This window comes from Trichosurus vulpecula, chromosome 8, assembly GCF_011100635.1.
Source record: "Trichosurus vulpecula isolate mTriVul1 chromosome 8, mTriVul1.pri, whole genome shotgun sequence".
In the NCBI taxonomy this organism is placed as follows: Eukaryota; Metazoa; Chordata; class Mammalia; order Diprotodontia; family Phalangeridae; genus Trichosurus; species Trichosurus vulpecula.
The window spans coordinates 196,915,281-196,934,024 of NC_050580.1; the positions used below are offsets into that span (position 1 = coordinate 196,915,281).

The following is an 18,744-nucleotide window of genomic DNA, read 5'->3' on the forward strand; positions in this document are numbered from 1 at the left end:
GCATGGAGCCCAGAGATGGAGGGTCCTGTTTGAGGAACAGTGGTCAGTGTTGCTGGATCATATAGTATATGGAAGGGAAAGTGTAAGAACACTGGAAAGATAGAAAGGCATCATGTTATGAAGGGCTTTAAAAGGCAAACAGGATTTCATATTTTGAGGTAATAGAGAGCCACTGGAGGAGTTTTTATTTATTTGAGTGGGTGTTGTGTTTGAAATGGTCAGACTTGCACTTCATTAGGAAAATCACTTTGACATTTCAGTGGAGGATGGATTAGAGCCAATTTAATTTAATAAACATTTATTAAGCACTTACAAATTCTGGGGATGCAAAAAACAGCAAAAGAGTTACCACCCTAAAGGAGCTTACAATATAATGGAGGAGACAACATAAAAACAAATATATACAAAGCAAGCTATATACAGATAAATAGGAAATAATCAGTGGAGGGAAGGCACTAGAATTAAGGGGGTTTGGAAAAGTCTTCCTGTAAGAGGTAGGATTTTTGTTCTTTGTGCTTTGTTCTTGAAGAGGACACTGACATCAGAAAGGTGATGTTATGCTTTGCAAGTGAATTAGATTTAAGTTAGGGAGGACTGTGCAAGTCAACAAAAAGTCAACTTTTTAAGCTAAAGTCTTTCTTGGATCTCAGTTTGACTGAGGCAATACCCATTCAGTCATTAAGGCTAGGTAAGAAATGAGGCAAAGAGTGGCCTCTTTTACCTAGTTTAAAAAAATACATCTATACATTTGTGTATACACACATATGCATATATATGTATACATATGGAAAGTAGGAAGCACATCTGGTAGGGAACTAAAGGTTAGTTGGTCTAGGCTGGAGGAGAGAGAAGGAGCTCCATATTAGAAGAAGGGGAGAAGGCGACTGGTATGGTAGAGGGATGAGGAAGCCTCAGTTGCTGAAGAAGGATCCAAGGTGAGATTCCAGATAGGCCATGGTTTTTAAGTCCAATAAGTCAGAATCACAGCCAGGAGGAGAATGAAAGTTGACTTAAAATCAAATAAATAAATGCTACATTTTTTCCTTAATATATTTCGGATACATATCTGGTAATAGTATTGCTGGGTCAAAGGTATGCAGTCAAAAGTATTCCTTTGTGCCTAGTTCCAAATTGCTCTCTAGAACGGTTGGTTCAGTTCACAGCTCCACCAACATTGCTTTTTAATGTTCCAATTTTCCCACATCCCATCCAACATTTGTCATTTTCCTTTTCTGTCATATTAGCCAATTTGATAGGTGTGAGGTGGGACCTTAGAGTTGTTTTAATTTACATTTTTCTAATCCATAGTGATTTGCAGCATTTTTTTTCATAGCTTTGTTTTCTTCCTCTGAAAACTGCCTGTTCATATCCTTTGGCCATTTATCAATTGGGAGATAATTTGTATTCTTATAAATTTGATTCAGTTCTCTATCTATTTGAGAAGTGAGGTCTTTATCAGAGAAAGTTGCTTAAAAATTTTTCACAGTTATGATTACTGTGTATTTCTCTCCATCCTATTTCCCCTGATTTTCCTTCTCTCTCTCTCTCTCTCTCTCTCTCTCTGTCTCTCTCTTTCTATCTCTCTCTGTCTCTTTCTATCTCTCTGTCTGTCTCTCTCCTTTCACCTTATCCATCCTCAAAAGTGTTTGCTTCTGACCACTGCCTCCTCCAGTCCTCCCTACCTTTGGTAAGCACCCTCCTTCCTCTTATCTCCTTCCCTTCTACTTCTCTGTAGGATAAGATAGATGTCTTTACCCAACTGAGTGTGTATACTATTCCCCAAGTGAGTGGGTTTTTTTTTTTTTAGGATAGGGAGACAGGGGCAAGTTTTAGGCAGTAGGCAAAGAGCCAGTAGAGAAGTAGAGATTGAAACTAAGTGAGAGTGGGGATGGGGGGTGGGGGGGCAGTCTTGAAGGAGAGAGGATGAAATGGGATCATTTGAACAAGTAGAGAGGTTAGCCTTAGTAAGCAGTAATGCCAAAGAGACTTGAGGCAGGGAGACCAACCAGAAGGCAATAGTCCAAGTGTAAAGTGACAAGTATGTACCAGGGTGGGATGGAAAATTGTGAAAATTACTTTGCATATTATATTAATTACATCACTTGTTATATATCATGCTCCATCACATCATAGTATCTATTATTACCACATATTATTTATCATATTGTAAAATACATATTGTATCTACTTAGGATCATAGGAGCCTTGATTTACAGCTAGAAGGGTCCTTGGAGGTCATTTAGTTCAAGGCCACCTCATTTTACAGTTCTGTGTACAAGTTGCAACGTAATTTCCTTAAGGACAGGGACTGGGTTGTTTTTGTTTTATCTTCGTAACCTCAGTACAATGTCTGACTCGCCAAATAAATGCTTGTCGAATTGTTACCAAACCTGGATTTGTGTTGTTTTTAGATCTGGTTTTCCAAAACACTGGGAAAAAAGAAACAGAACTACAGTAGAATTGGAAAAAGAACTTTACATGCCGCATCCCACTTCTTCCAAAACAACCCATAAACAACGGGTCAACTAGCTCGGGAACTAGTTTTTCTGCGTGGCAAGGTTTAAACCTCCCTCCCCTGTAAGCTGATTGGCTGTAACTCCAGGGGCATGTTCTGGAAGGAGGGGCCGTGTTTGGCGAAGTGCGCAGACGCCTGCTGGGGGCCCGGGTTGGGGGCGGGAAATGTGGAGAGTTCTGAGTACGCATGCGTCAGAGGGACCCAACCCAGGTCCTTATCTTTGGCCAAGTCCGGGTTGAGGAGGATTGGAAGGGGAAGGGCGGCGAAGTCTCCTGGTGAGTTGTGAGGGCCCCGAGGCCGGGGCTGGGGCTAGAGCAGCTGCGGGGCAAGGTTCTGGGCGAGGAGAAGCTGCGCTTGACCTAAAAAAAATGGTGGAGAGGCGGATAATGAGTGAAGAAAAATGAAGGGAAAGAGGCGCCGGCACTGGGGGGGAGGGGGACGAGGACCGGGAAGTGGGGGGAGGACAGGGAAGTGGAGTAGGTGGGGAGGGTCTGTCCATTCTTGTCTGCCCGTGGCCTGGGCGAAGGGTGTGAGCCGTGGGAACCCCGCTAGAGAGGAAGGAGAGCAGGAAAGGGGTATGTGTGTGGTGGGTATGGGCATGGGTATGAGATATGTGTGTACATACGTAATGGTGAAAGGATATACTCATGGGCGGTAGTGTACAACCGTCTTAAGTGTGTATATGTATGTGTGCTCACAGTGCATAAGGTTAACATTCTTGGGCAGTAGTGTACACCCATCTTAGGTGTGTGTATATAGGTTTGTGTGTGTGCACACACATAGTGTGAGGATACACATGGGCGGTAGTGTACACCGATGTTAAGAGCCCTGAGCTTCAACTCCACTTGTTCAGATTCAGAGAGAGGCTGACGAAGCCCAAGAATGCTCCTTAGAAGACTGGTAGCTTTGATGCTGGCATGCAAAGAGAGAAGATTGGGAGATAGCTTCCCAAATTCAGGGATGGAGATGAAGTTTGGGGGGCATGTTTAAAGCTTCCCTTCCCTCTTCTCGCTCCTCGACCCGTCCCGCCACGACCATTAGTTACTATAACTTTAAGTAGACAAGTTGGAAAGGGAAGAGTGATTCATAGAGAAAGTTAAGAAGTTGGTCCATAGAAAAGTAGTCATTTTCCCTCTGCTTGTCATCTCATCAAGATGTAATTAATGGCTACGGGAGGGAAGTTGAAGAAGGGAAGGTAGTTACTGAGTAGTGGTGAGCCATGTGATGAATGCACTTTGAGCTTCTTAGAAACAAGATATTGCAAGTATTAACAGAGACAACATTGCGTATAATCTTCATCTTCCTTAAAACTGGTCTTTAGCCTCTGTGGTGAGGCTCACCTAGTATAATACAGTTACTGTCAAACTAGGAGTAAAAGTATGATGTACCACTCTGGTCCATACTAGAAAATGCCTGATGAATTTTAAATCTGACTACCATTATCCATAGTTTCCTGAGAAGTCTCAGTATTGCAATTATGTTTTATGGCCTAATATATTATTTTAAATTTTCTCTAGTCCTGCCACTACCTAGGCCTAAATTTTGCTTATGCAGTATTCTTCATCATTAAGTATTGGCAAAGCATATGTGATTACACTTATAATCCTTATTTATATAAAATCAGCAAATATTAGGACAAATGTAGTTGCCCTTTTTCAACTAGAGGAACACAATTAAAGTGGTCATATAAATTACTACCCCGTGGTTTATATGTTTATCAGCCCTAGTAGTTCTCTTTAAGTAGTTTGTGGTGTGTGGTCACTTGCCGGTTCATATGATTATTATTGTTTTCAGTGTACTTTTGGATTCAAAGGGACTTTTGTTATTTTACTTCCCTGATGATATTGTGCCACTTCTTCTTCCCTGACCCTGGTGTGCAGCTTTACATAAACATTTGTGGGACTTTCCTCTTTTTGTAGATAACTACTATTACAGCATATTAGTGTTCTTGTTTCTGAGTTACTTTAAGAACAGTAATACCTCTCCTCTTTAGAGCATAGATGAGAACCAGGAAGGAAAAAGAAGCCTGGGGAGCCAAAATGATGTGACAAAATCCATATACTCAGATTTGCTTCCTTTTCCAGTCATATCTTCTTTCAGACCAAAGGATAGAACAACAACAAAAGTAGCCGTTCTGTTTGGCGCAGTTTTAATGTATTGTTATTTGGTTTCCCAGCTCATAGCAAATTAGAGGGGGAAAGGTGGACTTCATGCCTAGGGACAGTCTTCGCATAGTGGAACATGTAAGATTGGCATGTAACAGTATATGGGACCATTTAGTATAGGGTCAAATAGCCCTATATAAGGGATCACTGTTTCTTATTGCAGAATTCACTAATTGTTCATAATTATGATCCTGAGTCATAAAGATTAAATTATTTTCCATATCCTTTGTTTTAAGAAAGCTATGACTTGTATAGTGTAGTTTCCAAAAAATTTCCATCATAAAGTTAATTTTAAAAAATATTGACACTTCAACAACATTTATTAAGCACCTGCTTCACGGAAATACAAAGATAAAAATGACACTGCGCCTGCCCTCAAGGAATTTGCATTCTGAAGGGAATGGGATATGGCATAAATACAGATAAATATAGTTCAAGGTAGGGAATGATTGAGGGCAAAGAAAGATGCAGGTAAAGTACTCTAGCATTACTAGAGGAGGAATAGAGAACTATTTTTAAGCCAGAAGAACAAGGAAGGCTATAATAGGGTATGTAGCACCTGAACTGTGCCGTTAAGCAAGAAAATTCTGAAAGGTAGAGGTGAGGAAGGTATGTATGCTAGGAATAGCAAATGACCGACGTAAATGCATGGAAGGAGAAGATAGCAAGTTCGGGGATCTATACTGTTAAATCTACTTGCTTTTCTTAGTTTTATATTTCTTCACCTGTCTGTAGCATTTGACAATTTTGACCACCTCTTTTTCTGTGAATACTCTCATTCCTGGGACTTTATGACCAGGAATCTTCCTGATACTGTTCTTTCTTGTCTCTTTTCCTAGAAGTCTGACCACCCTTTCTCAGTCATCTCTGATGAATCATCATCCATGGTCTGTCCACTGTGTGTGGGTGTACTCCAGGACTTGCTACTGGGCTTCCTCTTTTTCTTTCTCTACACTTTTTCCCTTTGTGATATCATTAACTCCCGCATATTCAATTTCAGTTACACGACTTCCAGATCTATATAATATTTCCCTTGAGCACTAGTGCCTCTTCTCCAGCTGCTTGACATGTCCACCTTCATGTCCCTAGGCTTCGCAAACTCAACATGCTCAAAAGGTTGGAGTTCATGATTTCCCCTCATGTGGTCTATGTTAGAGCCAAAATAGCCTACTTTTTCCTCATACCTAACTTTCTGCCTTCTCGGTACAAGCTGTCCCCCATGCTTGGGTTGTTCACCCTCTGTCTCTTGAAGCCCTTAGCCCCTTCCTCAAATCTCAGCTCAGGTCCACATCCTGAATGAGATCCTTCCTGGTAGCCACTTTCCATGCCTCCCCTGTTAAAAGAAAAATTTATTTTGTATTTATTTTGTATGTATTTCATATTTATTTAACTGTGTACATATTCTTTCCATCCAGTAGAATGTCGGTTCCTTGACTGCAGAGACTATTTCAGTTTTGTCTGTATATCTAGCGCCTGGCATGTAGAAGGTGCTTAATAAATACGTGTTCAATTGATTGAAAGTACTTCCTCAAAGTACTTTGTGCAAAGTTATGTAATTTAGCAACTCTCTGATGGCCCAACTATGCCAATAATTTAGGATTTGGCTTCATTTTACTTTTTCATTTGATGATTTCTTCTATAGGATGCCATCTTTCAAAGATCTTGGAGATAGTATTTTGTTAAATGCATCAAAGACTAAGATACATACTGAGTAGAACTTAAATTTTCTCCTTAGACAACCATAAAAATAGTAAAATCCTTTACTTAAAGGATAGGGCATTATTATGTGCAAATATGTAACAAGCTTTAGAAAGAAAAAAGGGAGTGCTTGTTTACCAATTGCTTGAGAACGAGCATTCTGTTTAGCAAAATCATCTGCATCTGTTTTCTATGTTTCTGTGTTTTTATTAAATGAATAAATAAATATTTTCTTCAGAAATAAGATTTAAAAAAAATTTTTTTTGGTTGTTAAACTTACAAAACTTTTACTGTAGAAAATATTTTGGTCAAAAAGCTCTTGGTCAAGTCTTTTTTGAAACTCAGTTTCCTTATCTGTAAAATACTGCAAGTATTATTATTCTTATCTACTTCCCAGGTTTATTGTGAGGAAAATGCATTGTAAAAGATAAAATACTAGCTATAAGTGATCATATGTATTTCTTATATTACTGGCAGATAAGAGCTGAAGTCAGTCCAAGTTTTTCTAAGTGCAAAATTTATTTATATGTAAGGCTATTGAATCATTCTGCTTCAGCTGTAAATTTTGAGGAGAGTTGAAGAGAAGGGGCTGGTCTCATCTATGTTGAGTTTGGAATAGTTAAATCAACTAATTTTGAAAACTGGAAGTAGATTCTTGTATGAGGAAGCATGTCTTTGGTAGTCACTGGCCATGATTCCTTATTTGTTCTTTGTGCAGTGGTTTTTGTTTTTTTTTTTTTATTTTGTGTGGGGGGTGGGGTGAGGAGAATAGGTACTTTATGCCTGAGGGAAGAACTTTATCATCTTTTCCATTCACTTTCAGCCTTTTACTTTCTCATTCTTTATAGATTCAAGTTGCACTGCCACTACTGAAAGATTAGGACAGAAATTCCCAGTCTTTTTAGAGTTGAACTAGATAGTTTTAACTTGGATTGATTTTTTTTTTGAAATAACTTTATCCTACTGAAAGTATATAGCTTTTGTTTTAAGAGTTTTTTGTTGTGTTAAAGAAAAGCATTTTATATGAAGGAAAGTACTCGCCACCTAATAAGCCTCAAAATAAAAATGTTCTTCCCCAAACAGTACTTTCTAATCCGGGGCCACCACAACTTTTAATTTTCTTAAGATAAATTTTATAGCACATTATTGAATATTTAAATAGTTTGTGTCTTCCCTCTGCTGTACCTCCTTTTTGTCATATTAGAAAGACTTTGAGAGTGTTAGTGGTTGAATTATTTCTTACCTTGTGGACAATCTGGCAGTGAGCTTCTCTAAACTTAGCCAGGCTGGTCCTTGGGTGATGTATAGTCTTGTATGGGACCCACAGTTGAAGCTTTCAGATTATTTCTGCTTTCCTACCTTCTTAACCTTGCCTCCTTTGTGGAACAGTAGCCAAGGATTTGGAGTCAGATGACCAGGGTTCACATTCTTGCAATTCTACGACTAGTGTGGCCTTAAGCACATTAATTACCCTTCCTGGCCTCAGTTTCCTCAATTTTAATATGAGAGGATTGGACTTGATAGCCTTTTCCAATTCAAAATTCTGATCCTATTACTTGGTACCTCATTGGATATGAGAGATGGGAGAGACAAGGGTCAAAGGTAACCCCACATTACTGAATATAGATGGTCAGAGGGATTGCTGTGTGGCTGCCAGAAATAAAAGGATCTTTAGGGAAAAGATAAGCTGAGGTCTGAATGTGTTCAGTTTAAAGTACTGGAGGAAGATTCAGGTGAAGATGTCTTTGGGTAGTTGGAATAGCTCAGGAAAGCGGTCAAGGCTGGAATTATAAACTTGGGAGTCTTTCCTATGTGAGAGAATGACATTGAATAGGAAAAAAGAGGAAGGACAAAATACTGGAGCATGGGGCACTCTTGATATTCTTTCTTACAGAAGGATTCTTTTTTTAACATTTATTTTACTTTTAATTTAAGGAATAAAACAAGCATTTCATAACATAGTATAATAAAAAATATGATTGCATGTGAAACTGCAGATCTACCATGCACAACTTACTATTCCTTTTAAATGTACAACAAAGTTATCCTGTAAATCCCCCCATCCCCCTCCAGTACATTCTTAATTCAGTTGTTAAAGTGATTTTCCTAAAGCACAGGTAGGTCTGACCATGTCACCCCTCACTCAGTAAACTCCAGTGATTTCCTATTACCTTCAGGATCAAGTATAAAGCTCTCTATTTGGCTTTTAAAGTCTTTCACAGTCTGGCTCTTTCCTACTTTTCCAGTCTTGTTGTCTTACTTCCTCCCATGTAATTTGTGATCCAATGATACTGGCCTCCTTGAACAAGAAGTTCCATCTTATGAATACGGGCATTTTCACTGGCTGTCTCCCTTATTTCTCTAAATCTCTACCTCGTTTCTGCCTCTTGGCTTTCCTTCAAATCTCAGCTAAAACCTCACCTTCAACAAGAACATATTCCATCCCCATTAATTAAACTTGTGCCTTCCCTTTGTTATTAACTCTCATATATCCAGTATATCTTGTATATGGTTACTTTCATGTTGTCTCCCCCATTTGACTGTGAGCTTTTTGGGAGCAAGCGCAGTCTTTTTTGGGGTGGGGAATTCACAGTATTTATCACAGTGCCTAGCCTGTAGGTGCTTAATAAATGTTAACTTATTGACATGACATTTGCCTTAAGAGGTTAGTAAGAGCCATCAGTGAGAGAGACAGAGAAGGAAATAAATAAATAAATAAATAAAATTTAAAATTAACTGATACATATGATATTAAGCCTAGAAACTATCGTCCACACTTAATTTTTAGGGTCACAGACTGACATCAGTCAATTAATAAGTATTTACACATTGCTTATGTCAGGTGCTGGGCTTACATGTCAGGTATTGGGGAAATGGAAGATAGAAAAAGCAAAAACAGCCCCTGTCCTCAAGAAGCTTACATTTAACAGAGAAACAGCCTGTATATACAAAGGTACATATGAGATAAATACAGATCTGACACTAACATTGTACGGGTAGTATCAGGTTTGAACTCAGGTTTTCTTTTTCCCGTCTATCATACGGGCTCATGTGTAGGTTTTATTTGAACTGAGTTATTGATGGGTAGATAGAATTTTAGTAGAGGAAAGTGGACTAGAAAAGCCAATCCAGTCATCAGACACACAGAGGTAGGAAAGCATCATGTTCCTCCTGTTCAAAAATCTTAATGACTCTGCTGTATTTGGAATAAAATTACAACCTCTTAGTCTCGTATTAAGGCCCATGATGAGCACACCCAAATCTACCTTTGGTTTTCGTCCATCCTATGCTCCAGCCAAACTAGACTACCTACATAAATTTAATGATTTTCCACCTCTGTACCCCATACCTCCAACTAGACTGTTGACTCCTTGAACACAGAAGTAATTATCTCTCTCCCATCCCCCATTTATATATGTCCTGGCATTTGTCATAGGTGCAGTGTATCCATTTTTTATTATTTTTGCCATTTTACTGGATGTGAAATTAAACAGGTGAACAGGCATTGAGGTACAGTGCAAGACGCATTGGTGCTGGAGTCAGGGGATTTAAGTTCAAATTCCTCTTCTGATGTTTACAGCCTTTGTGATTTTTGGCAAATCACTTACCATCTCTAGGCATGAGTTTCTTTTTTTTCTTTTTTTTCATATTTTATTATTTAATATTTTTAGTTTTCAACATTGATTTCTACAAGATTTTGAGTTACAGATTTTCTCCCCATTTCTACCCTCCCCCCACCCCAAGATGGCATATATTCTGATTGCCTCATTCCCCAGTCAGCACTCCCTTCTGTCACTCCACTCCCCTACCATCCCCTTTTCCCTTCCTTTCTTGTAGGGCAAGATAAATTTCTATGCCCCATTGCCTGTGTATCTTATTTTCTAGTTGCATGCAAAAACTTTTCTTTTTTTGTTTTTGAACATCTGTTTTTAAAACTTTGAGTTCCAAATTCTCTCCCCTCTTCCCTTCCCACCCACCCTCCCTAAGAAGTCGAGCAATTCAACATAGGCCACATGTGTATCATTATGTATAACCCTTCCACAATACTCATGTTGTGAAAGACTAACTATATTTTGCTCCTTCCCAACCCATCCCCCTTTATTGAATTTTCTCCCTTGACCCTGTACCCTTTCGAAAGTGTTTGTTTTTGATTACTTCCACCCCCATCTGCCCTCCCTTCCATCATCCCTCCTTTTTTTTAAATCTTCTTCCCTCTTCTTTCCTGTGGGGTAAGATTCCCAATTGGGTATGTATGGTATTCCCTCCTCAGGCCAAATCTGATGAGAGCAAGATTCACTCATTCCCCCCCACCTGCCCTCTCCCCTCCTCCCACAGAACTGCTTCCTCTTGCCACCTTTATGCGAGATAATCCACTCCCTATCTCCCTCTCTCATCCCTTAATTTGATTTTATTTCTTTTAGATATCTTCCCTTCATCTTCAACTCACCCTGTGCCTGCTCTCTCTCTCTCTCTCTCTCTCTCTATATATATATATATATACACACACACACATATATATGTACATACATATACATTCACTTATATACATATACATAAACATATATATATATATGCATATTCCCTTCAGCTACCCTAATACTGAGGTCAAGATAGATTTCTATACCCCATTGCTTGTATATCTTATTTCCCAGTTGCATGCAAAAACAACTTTTTTTTTTTTTGGAACATCTGCTTTTAGAACTTTGAGTTCCAAATTCTCTCCCCTTTTCCCTCCCCACCCATCTTCCCTAAGAAGGCAAGCAATTCAACATAGGCCACACATGTATTGTTATGCAAAACACTTCCACAATAATCATGTTGTGAAAGACTTAACCGTATTTCCCTCCATCCTATCCTGTCCCCCTTTATTCAGTTTTCTCCCTTGACCCTGTCCCTTTTCAAAAGTGTTTGCTTTTGATTACCTTCTCCCCCCATCTGCCCTCCCTTCTGTCATCCCACCTTTCTTATGCCCTTCCCCCTACTTTCCTGTGGGGTAAGATACCCAATTGAGTGTGTATGTTATTCTCTTCTCAAGTCAGATCCAATGAGAGCAAGATTCACTCATTCTCCCTCACCTGCCTCCTCTTCCCTTCCAACAGAAGTGCTTTTTCTTACCACTTTTATGTGAGATAATTTACCCCATTCTGTCTCTCCCTTTCTCCCTCCTCAATGTATTCCTCCTTCACCCCTTAATTTTATTTTAATTTTTAGATACCATCCCTTCATATTCACCTCAGCCTGTGCTCTCTGTCTATATATATGTATATTCCCTTCAACTACCCCAATACTGAGAAAGGTCTCATGAATTACAAACATCATCTTTCCATGTAGGAATGTAAACAAAACAGTTCAACTTTAGTAAATCCCTTATGAATTCTCTTTCTTGTTTACCTTTTCATGCTTCTCTTGATTCTTATATTTAAAAGTCAGATTTTCTATTCAGCTCTGGTCTTTTCACTGAGAAAGCTTGAAAGGCCTCTATTTTATTGAAAATCCATATTTTGTCTTGGAGCATGATACTCAGTTTTGCTGGGTAGGTGATTCTTAGTTTTAATCCTAGCTCCATTGACCTCCAGAATATCATATTCCAAGCCCTGCAATTCCTTAATGTAGAATCTGCTAGTTCTTGTGTTTTCCTGATTGTATTTTCACAGTACTCAAAATTGTTTCTTTCTGGCTGCTTGCAGTATTTTCTCCTTGATCTGGGAGCTCTGGAATTTGGCTGCAATATTCCTAGGAGTTTTCTTTTGGGGATCTTTTTCAGGAGGTGATAGGTAGATTCTTTCCATTTCTAGTTTGCCCTCTGGTTCTAGACTATCAGGGCAGTTTTCCTTGATATTTTCTCGAAGGATGATGTCTAGGCTCTTTTTTTGATCATGGCTTTCAGGTAGTACAATAATCTTTAAATTATCTCTCCTGGATCTGTTCTCCAGGTCAGTGGTTTTTTCAGTGAGATATTTCACATTGTCTTCTATTTTTTCATTCCTTTGGTTCTGTTTTATAATATCTTGATTTCTCATAAAGTCACTAGCTTCCAGTTACTCCAGCCTAATTTTTAAGGTAGTATTTTCTTCAGTGGTCTTTTGGACCTCCTTCTCCATTTGGCTAATTTTTCAAGGCATTCTTCTCATTGACTTTTTGGAGCTCTTTTGCCACTTGAGTTAGTCTGTTTTTTAAGGCGTTATTTTCTTCAGTATTTTTCTGGGTCTCTTTTATCAAGTTGTTGATTTGTTTTTTCATGATTTTCTTGCATTTCTCTTCACAATTTTTCCTCTTCTTCTCTTATTTGCTTTTCCAAATCCTTTTTGAGCTCTTCCATGGCCTGAGACCAATTCATATTTTTCTTGGAGGCTTTTGATGTAGGCTCTTTGACTTTGTTGATTTCTTCTGGTTGTATGTTTTGATTTTCTTTGTCACCAAAAAAAGATTCTATAGTCTGAGTCTGAGTCTTTTTATGCTGCCTGCTGCTCATGTTCCTAGCCAGCTACTTGACCCTTGAGCTTTTGGTCAGGTTTTGACTGCCTTCAGGGGGTAGAGTGCTTTGTCCCAAGCTTTAGGGTCCAAGCACTACTGTTTTCAGAGCTACTTCTACTCCACTGTCACCGCAAGCTCTGCCACACCAGCGCTCCTTTTCCCTCAAGAACCGCCAACCAGGACCTCGACTCAGATCCAAGCAGGGCAAAGCAAGAGAACCTTGTTTCTACAGCAGCAAAATGCTCCCTGCACTCCCGCTCTGATCCGCCACTTGATTCCTCCCACTGTGTAGGCCAGGGACTCCAGAAGCAGCTGATGCTGGAGCTCTAGAAGCAGCTGCAGGAGCTTCCTCCTGCTGCCGCTGCCACCACCGCCACTCCACCTTCTCCGCCCCCAATGCTGGGGCCGGACTGTGCACTTCTCTCACCCAGATCCAGCAGTTTTCCCACGGACTTGCTGCGTGGTCTTTGGCGTTTATGAGTTAAGAAGTATGGCAACTTCCACAGCTCAGTGATTTATGGCTGTAAGGCCTATTTTGCCTGGCTCCCGGTCTGGTTGGTCCTGGAGCAGCCCAGCACCGTGTGATAGACCCTTCCCAGTGACCATTCAGGCTGTCCTGGGCTACAGACCTGCTTCCCTCTGCTATTTTGTGGGTTCTGCAGCTCTAGAATTTGTTCAGAGCCATTTTTTACAGGTGTTTGGAGGGATTTGGCGGAGAGCTTAAGCCAGTCCCTGCTTTCTAGATGCCATCTTGGCTGTGTCTCCCAGCATTAGTTTCTTTATCTGTAAAATGAGAGGGTGGATTACATGACCTCAGAGGTCCCTTTGTAATTATGATTCATTGTTTTGATTTGCATTTCTTTTATCATTAGTGATTTGAAGCATTTTCATAATGGTTATCAGTAGTTTATGTTGAGGGCTACCTGTTGACCACTTATCTACTGGGGAATCATAGAATTATAGAATTTGAAAATCAGATGGCATCTCTGCAGCTATCTTGGTCTGATTCATAACTGAAAGGAATCCCTACACTATTACATACTCAACAGGTCCATTCTCGTTTGAAAATCTCTGAGAAGGAAACTACTACTTCTCAATGCAACCAGTTCCACTTCTAGTCAGCTCCAATAGTTGGGAAGTTTTTCCTGACATCAAGCCCAAGTTTGCTTCTTTGTAGCCTCTATCTGTTGTTTCTGGTTTTTCCCTCTGAAGTCCCAAAATTTGAACCCAGGGCCTTTGACTGCCAATCCAACACTTAACCACTACGCTGAGCTGAGGTTGGTGCCGCTGTTCTGTGAGGTAGTATCCTACTGTCCCTTTGGATTCCCCCTGCTGTCTTGCCAGATATTAGAGTAGGATACTGTTTAGAGCTTATGACTTCCATCCTTTTGTACTGTAGCTGCTGAGCAGAGAGTGAGTGATTTGATGGTTTTTTGGCCACTGTTCATATTTTAGCTATTTTTTTGTCCTGTTTTTCCTGACATGTTGTTGCAGTAGAGGTTATTGGACCTGATTAATCCTGCCATCTTCTCAGAAGTCAGTTTCATTACCTTGTAATCACATTGCCAGTATTTAAATGCTTAATTGAGTATTATCAAGTGCTAACATTTTAAATCTGTGGAACAGACTAAGGGAGAGATTAATAGTGACCTGTATTGTTATAGGTAGAACTCTAGGAGACATAGAATTTGAGATGGACTGTGAAGAATTTATTAGAATTTGACTTGGGACCATATAAGGAACTGAATGAAATAAGATACCCTTTGTATAAGGTTGTGTACTGTTGATCGGCTTTGAATGGACATATGCTTTGAGTTTTTTCAGTAGTACCCTTAAATCTAGCAGTGCGTATTACAAGATGACTTGGCTGTTGTGAAGTGTGCAATTGATAGCTGTGGGACTGAGTTTATTTTTTGTGGAAGGCTACTTGGGTCACATGTATTTGTTACAACAATATAGTGTTAATGAGTTAAATGTCAGCCATTTAGACAGATTGTGAAATAACTACAAGAGGCAACATGATGTAGTGGAAAGAATATTACTGGGCATCAGCAGAACTACTATGTATCCTTCAGTGCTTACTATGTTTGAGGCACTAGGATAGTGCCTGGGTTTGAATTCAACCTTATGTACTTTACAGCTTTGTGTCCCTTGGAAAGTCATTTAACTTTTCTGAGCCTCATTGTTAAAAATGGGGTTGATGATGATAATAGCACCTGTGCTTCTGGGTTGTTTTGAGGGTCAAATGAGAGCTTATATATAAAGCACTTTGAAAGCCTGACAGTTCTGAATAAATGTCATTGATAATCACCATCATCATTCATGCTAAGGGCTAATAAATTGTCCAGTGATGATTAACATATTGGCATCTGCTCTTAATATGATTAGCTAAGAAGTCCAAGAATTGATGAAATTTTCATTGATAGTGAAAGAATGTAAAATGAATACTATGTAGATTAATAACTAAAACAGTTTTTAAAATAATTTTTGAATCTTGTTGAAAAACAATTTAAAACAATTCTACCTTTTGAATTTTATTTAGTTTCGAAATTTTCACATTCTTGTGGGAAAGGGCATGATTATGGATGTTTTACAATGTGTATTTTATTTGCAGTTCTTCTCCAAGGCCAAGAATCATCATTAAAAAATTAGGAGGTATAACACATGTATTACTGGGAAACTAATAATACAGATTTTGAATATAATAACAATTTAAAGCTGTATGGAATGGTTCAATGTTTTTAGATATGCTGGTAAGCTTGTTTTTAAAATTAATACTTTCATTGTTACCTAATCTAGAATCAGCTTTCTCATGTAGCCAATTGCTAATAGTCACTAAAAGAATTTTTTTAGAATTAGCATTTGGATATATCTCTTCTTGTTATGAGCTAAGAATATTTTCATCACACAATTCCAATTTCATTGCTACAAACCAATGACAAAAAGCACTAAATAATGTTCTTCTAAGTATAGGTGCATAGTTTAGGAATTTAAATGCTTGGCTCATTACTCTTTTTACTTCAAAACTTGACTTCATGCTGTAATAGAAAGTAGAGGATTTGTGTTCTGAAATGTCCCTCTTTATAGGAAAAGCTACAAAATTAATATTTTTTTTCCTATTCTTACTTGTTCTCTTTTTTCAAGTAATATGCCTCATTCTTATATGTTATTAGTTACTGTGCCTCTCTACCACATTACTTTTAGTATTCAAAAATGTCATCACCTATTACTTGTCTATATATGAATAAATTATATTTCCTAAAATAAGAGGGAAGAGGGAAAGGAACAAGCATTTTTTTCTCAAGAAGCTTACTTTAAAAAAAATTTATATTTAGTTTTTGACATTCGCTTTTATAAGATTTTGAATTCTAAATTCCCTCCTCCCCTGTTCTTCCCTTCCCATGATGGCATGCAATCTGATATAGGTTATACATGTATGATCATATTTAACATATTTCCACCTTAGTCATGTTGTGAAAGAAGAATCAGAACCAAAGGGAAAAACCATGAGAAAGAAAAAAAAAACAACAAAAGGAGAAATTAGTATGCTTTGATTTGCATTCAGACTCCATAATTCTTTCTCTGGATGTGGATAGCATTTTCCATCATGTATCTTTTGGAATTGTCTTAGATCATTGCATTGCTCAGAAGAGCTAAGTCTAACAAACTGGTCATTGCACAATGTTGCTGTTACTGTTTACAAAGTTCTCCTGGTTCTGCTCACTTGACTCAGCCTCAGTTAATGTAAGTCTTTCCAGATTTTTCTGAAATCTGCCTGCTCATCATTTCTTATAGCACAATAGTATTTCATTACATTCATAGACCACAACTCATTCAGCCATTCTCCAGTTGATGGGCATCTCCTCAGTTTCCAATTCTTTGCCACCATAGAAAGAGCTGCTATAAATATTTTTGTACGTGTGGGTCCTTTCCCCATTTTTATGATCTCTTTGGGATACAGACCTAGTAGTGGTATTGCTGGATCCAAGGGTATGCACAGTTTTATAGCCCTTTGGGCATAGAGGAACAAGCATTTTTAAGCATCTGCTATGTGCCCGAGCACAGTGCTAAGCACTTAACAGATGTGTCATTTGATCATCACAGCAACCCTGGGTTGTAGTGGCTAAAGTGTCCTTATTTTACATTTAAGGAAGCTGAGGCAGACAGGCTAAGCAACTTGCTCAGAGTCACATATTTAAAATAGTATCTGAGGCCACATTTGTTCTCAGATAGTTCTTCCTGACTCTGAGCCAACTGTTCTATCCACAGTGTTACCTGACTGTCCCAGCACACTTCGGTGTTGAACTTAAATTTATTATTTAAAGTTATGCCAGCAGTCCCCTCTGAGAAATTCTGGTTTGTGATCTTTTTTTTTTTTTTTACAAATTATTTTATTTTTAAAAATTTCATTTTCAATTCCAAATTTTCTCCTGCCCCTCCCTCACCCATTGAGAAAGCAAGAAGTGTGGTGATCATATTTTAGTTTCTGAGTTTGGTTTCTGATTTTCTGGGGCTGGCAGCTTTTGAGGAAGAACAAATGTGAAACACTTGTGTGAAATACAGCCGTTGATCATGCTTTCGTGTGGTTTTGCTTTATTCCTTTTTTGTGGAAAGTTACTTATGGGAGTATCAATTTTAGACCTGGAAAGAGCTGAGATGAGACGTGGTCATCTAGTCTCCTGGTGTCAAACTCTAAAAAGAAACAGGGGCCCCTGAACCATGGGCCCCTGGCAGACGAATAGTGACTTAGAAAACCACATATTAACATTATTGATGTTTGATTGTATTTTTGTTTTGTTAAGTATTTCCCAGTTATATTTTAATCTCATTTAGGCCCCACTGGACCAATACTGTGTTTGATGCCTCTGATCTGGTCCAACCTAGTTTTATAGTTAAGGAACCCAAGGGGTTAAGTGATTTATTCAGGGTCATTCAGGCAATAGGAGGCAAAATGGAGACTCAAAATCAAGTACTCCAAGTCCAAATCCAGCAGTCTTTTCACTGTACAGCATTCGAATAGTGACTATTTTAAAACAAAATGTAATTTAAAAAAAGAAATATGACTGTTCTCTAGAATTTTATTCTTGGTTTTATTAGTTTTGCCTTTACATATAGTGACCCTATTTTCTGAACCAAAAAATCAGGACACATAGTCTATGTATACTATTTGTCTCCAATTTTCTTTTTGATTGAATATCCCATCAGTAAAAAAAGAGAAGTGAGGTGAAATCTTAGCATAGGGAGAATCAGAATCAGCTATGATTGCAGATTCCTTCTGGCCAGGGGCTTTTCTTCACATATGATTTTGGTGGGGTTTTTACAGTCTGTTAAGTTTTACAGTCTTTTGAGGGTTCTAGAGGTCACATCACAAAGAACAATGAGGTGGACATCAGAAAGCGTAGTGCTAAAGTAGATATGGCTAAGGTATTTTGTGAATGGGCTTTTAGCTCAAGAATACTTAGGTAACAAAACATTTTAAAAGAGGCCTAGCCTCTCCCAGTGATGGACTACATAACTGTCATCTGATAATTAATCTGGCTAACTTGGCAAGCAATATCTTCACCAGATTGGTTACAAGATGATAAATCTTTCAGTAATATCTGCTCCCCAAGACTATCTACCCAGTTGTGGAGAGGTTAATGATGTATATCTTGTGAAGAGAGTACTCATATTGACAAAATCACCAATCCTTACTGTATTAAATGGTACTGCACAGAGTAGGTACTTAGACCTTCAATTCAACAAATATTTATTAATTATCCCTGTATTTTTAGTGACCATAATGTATTCTAGATTTTCTAGAACAGTCCTGATTCTGGCAAGATAAACTATCCTTCTAATAAGTATGTAAGCATATTAAAAACCTCCTTTTTTTAGTAAACTGGAAAATAC

The 18,744-nt window shown here is 38.5% G+C and overlaps 1 protein-coding gene across 2 annotated transcripts in view; it reads left to right on the forward strand.

The window, feature by feature from the left end:
- Window positions 1-2,701: 2,701 nt before the first annotated feature.
- The window catches only part of SNAP23 (synaptosome associated protein 23), a 67,042-nt gene continuing 50,999 nt past the window's right edge, over window positions 2,702-18,744 (forward strand). Inside the window, exon 1 of one of the 2 annotated variants that reach the window (XM_036736188.1) lies at window positions 2,702-2,790. The gene's annotated coding sequence lies outside the window, so the exon portion shown is untranslated. The remainder of the gene's footprint in view (window positions 2,791-18,744) is intronic. The other variant, XM_036736187.1, reaches the window with a different exon arrangement.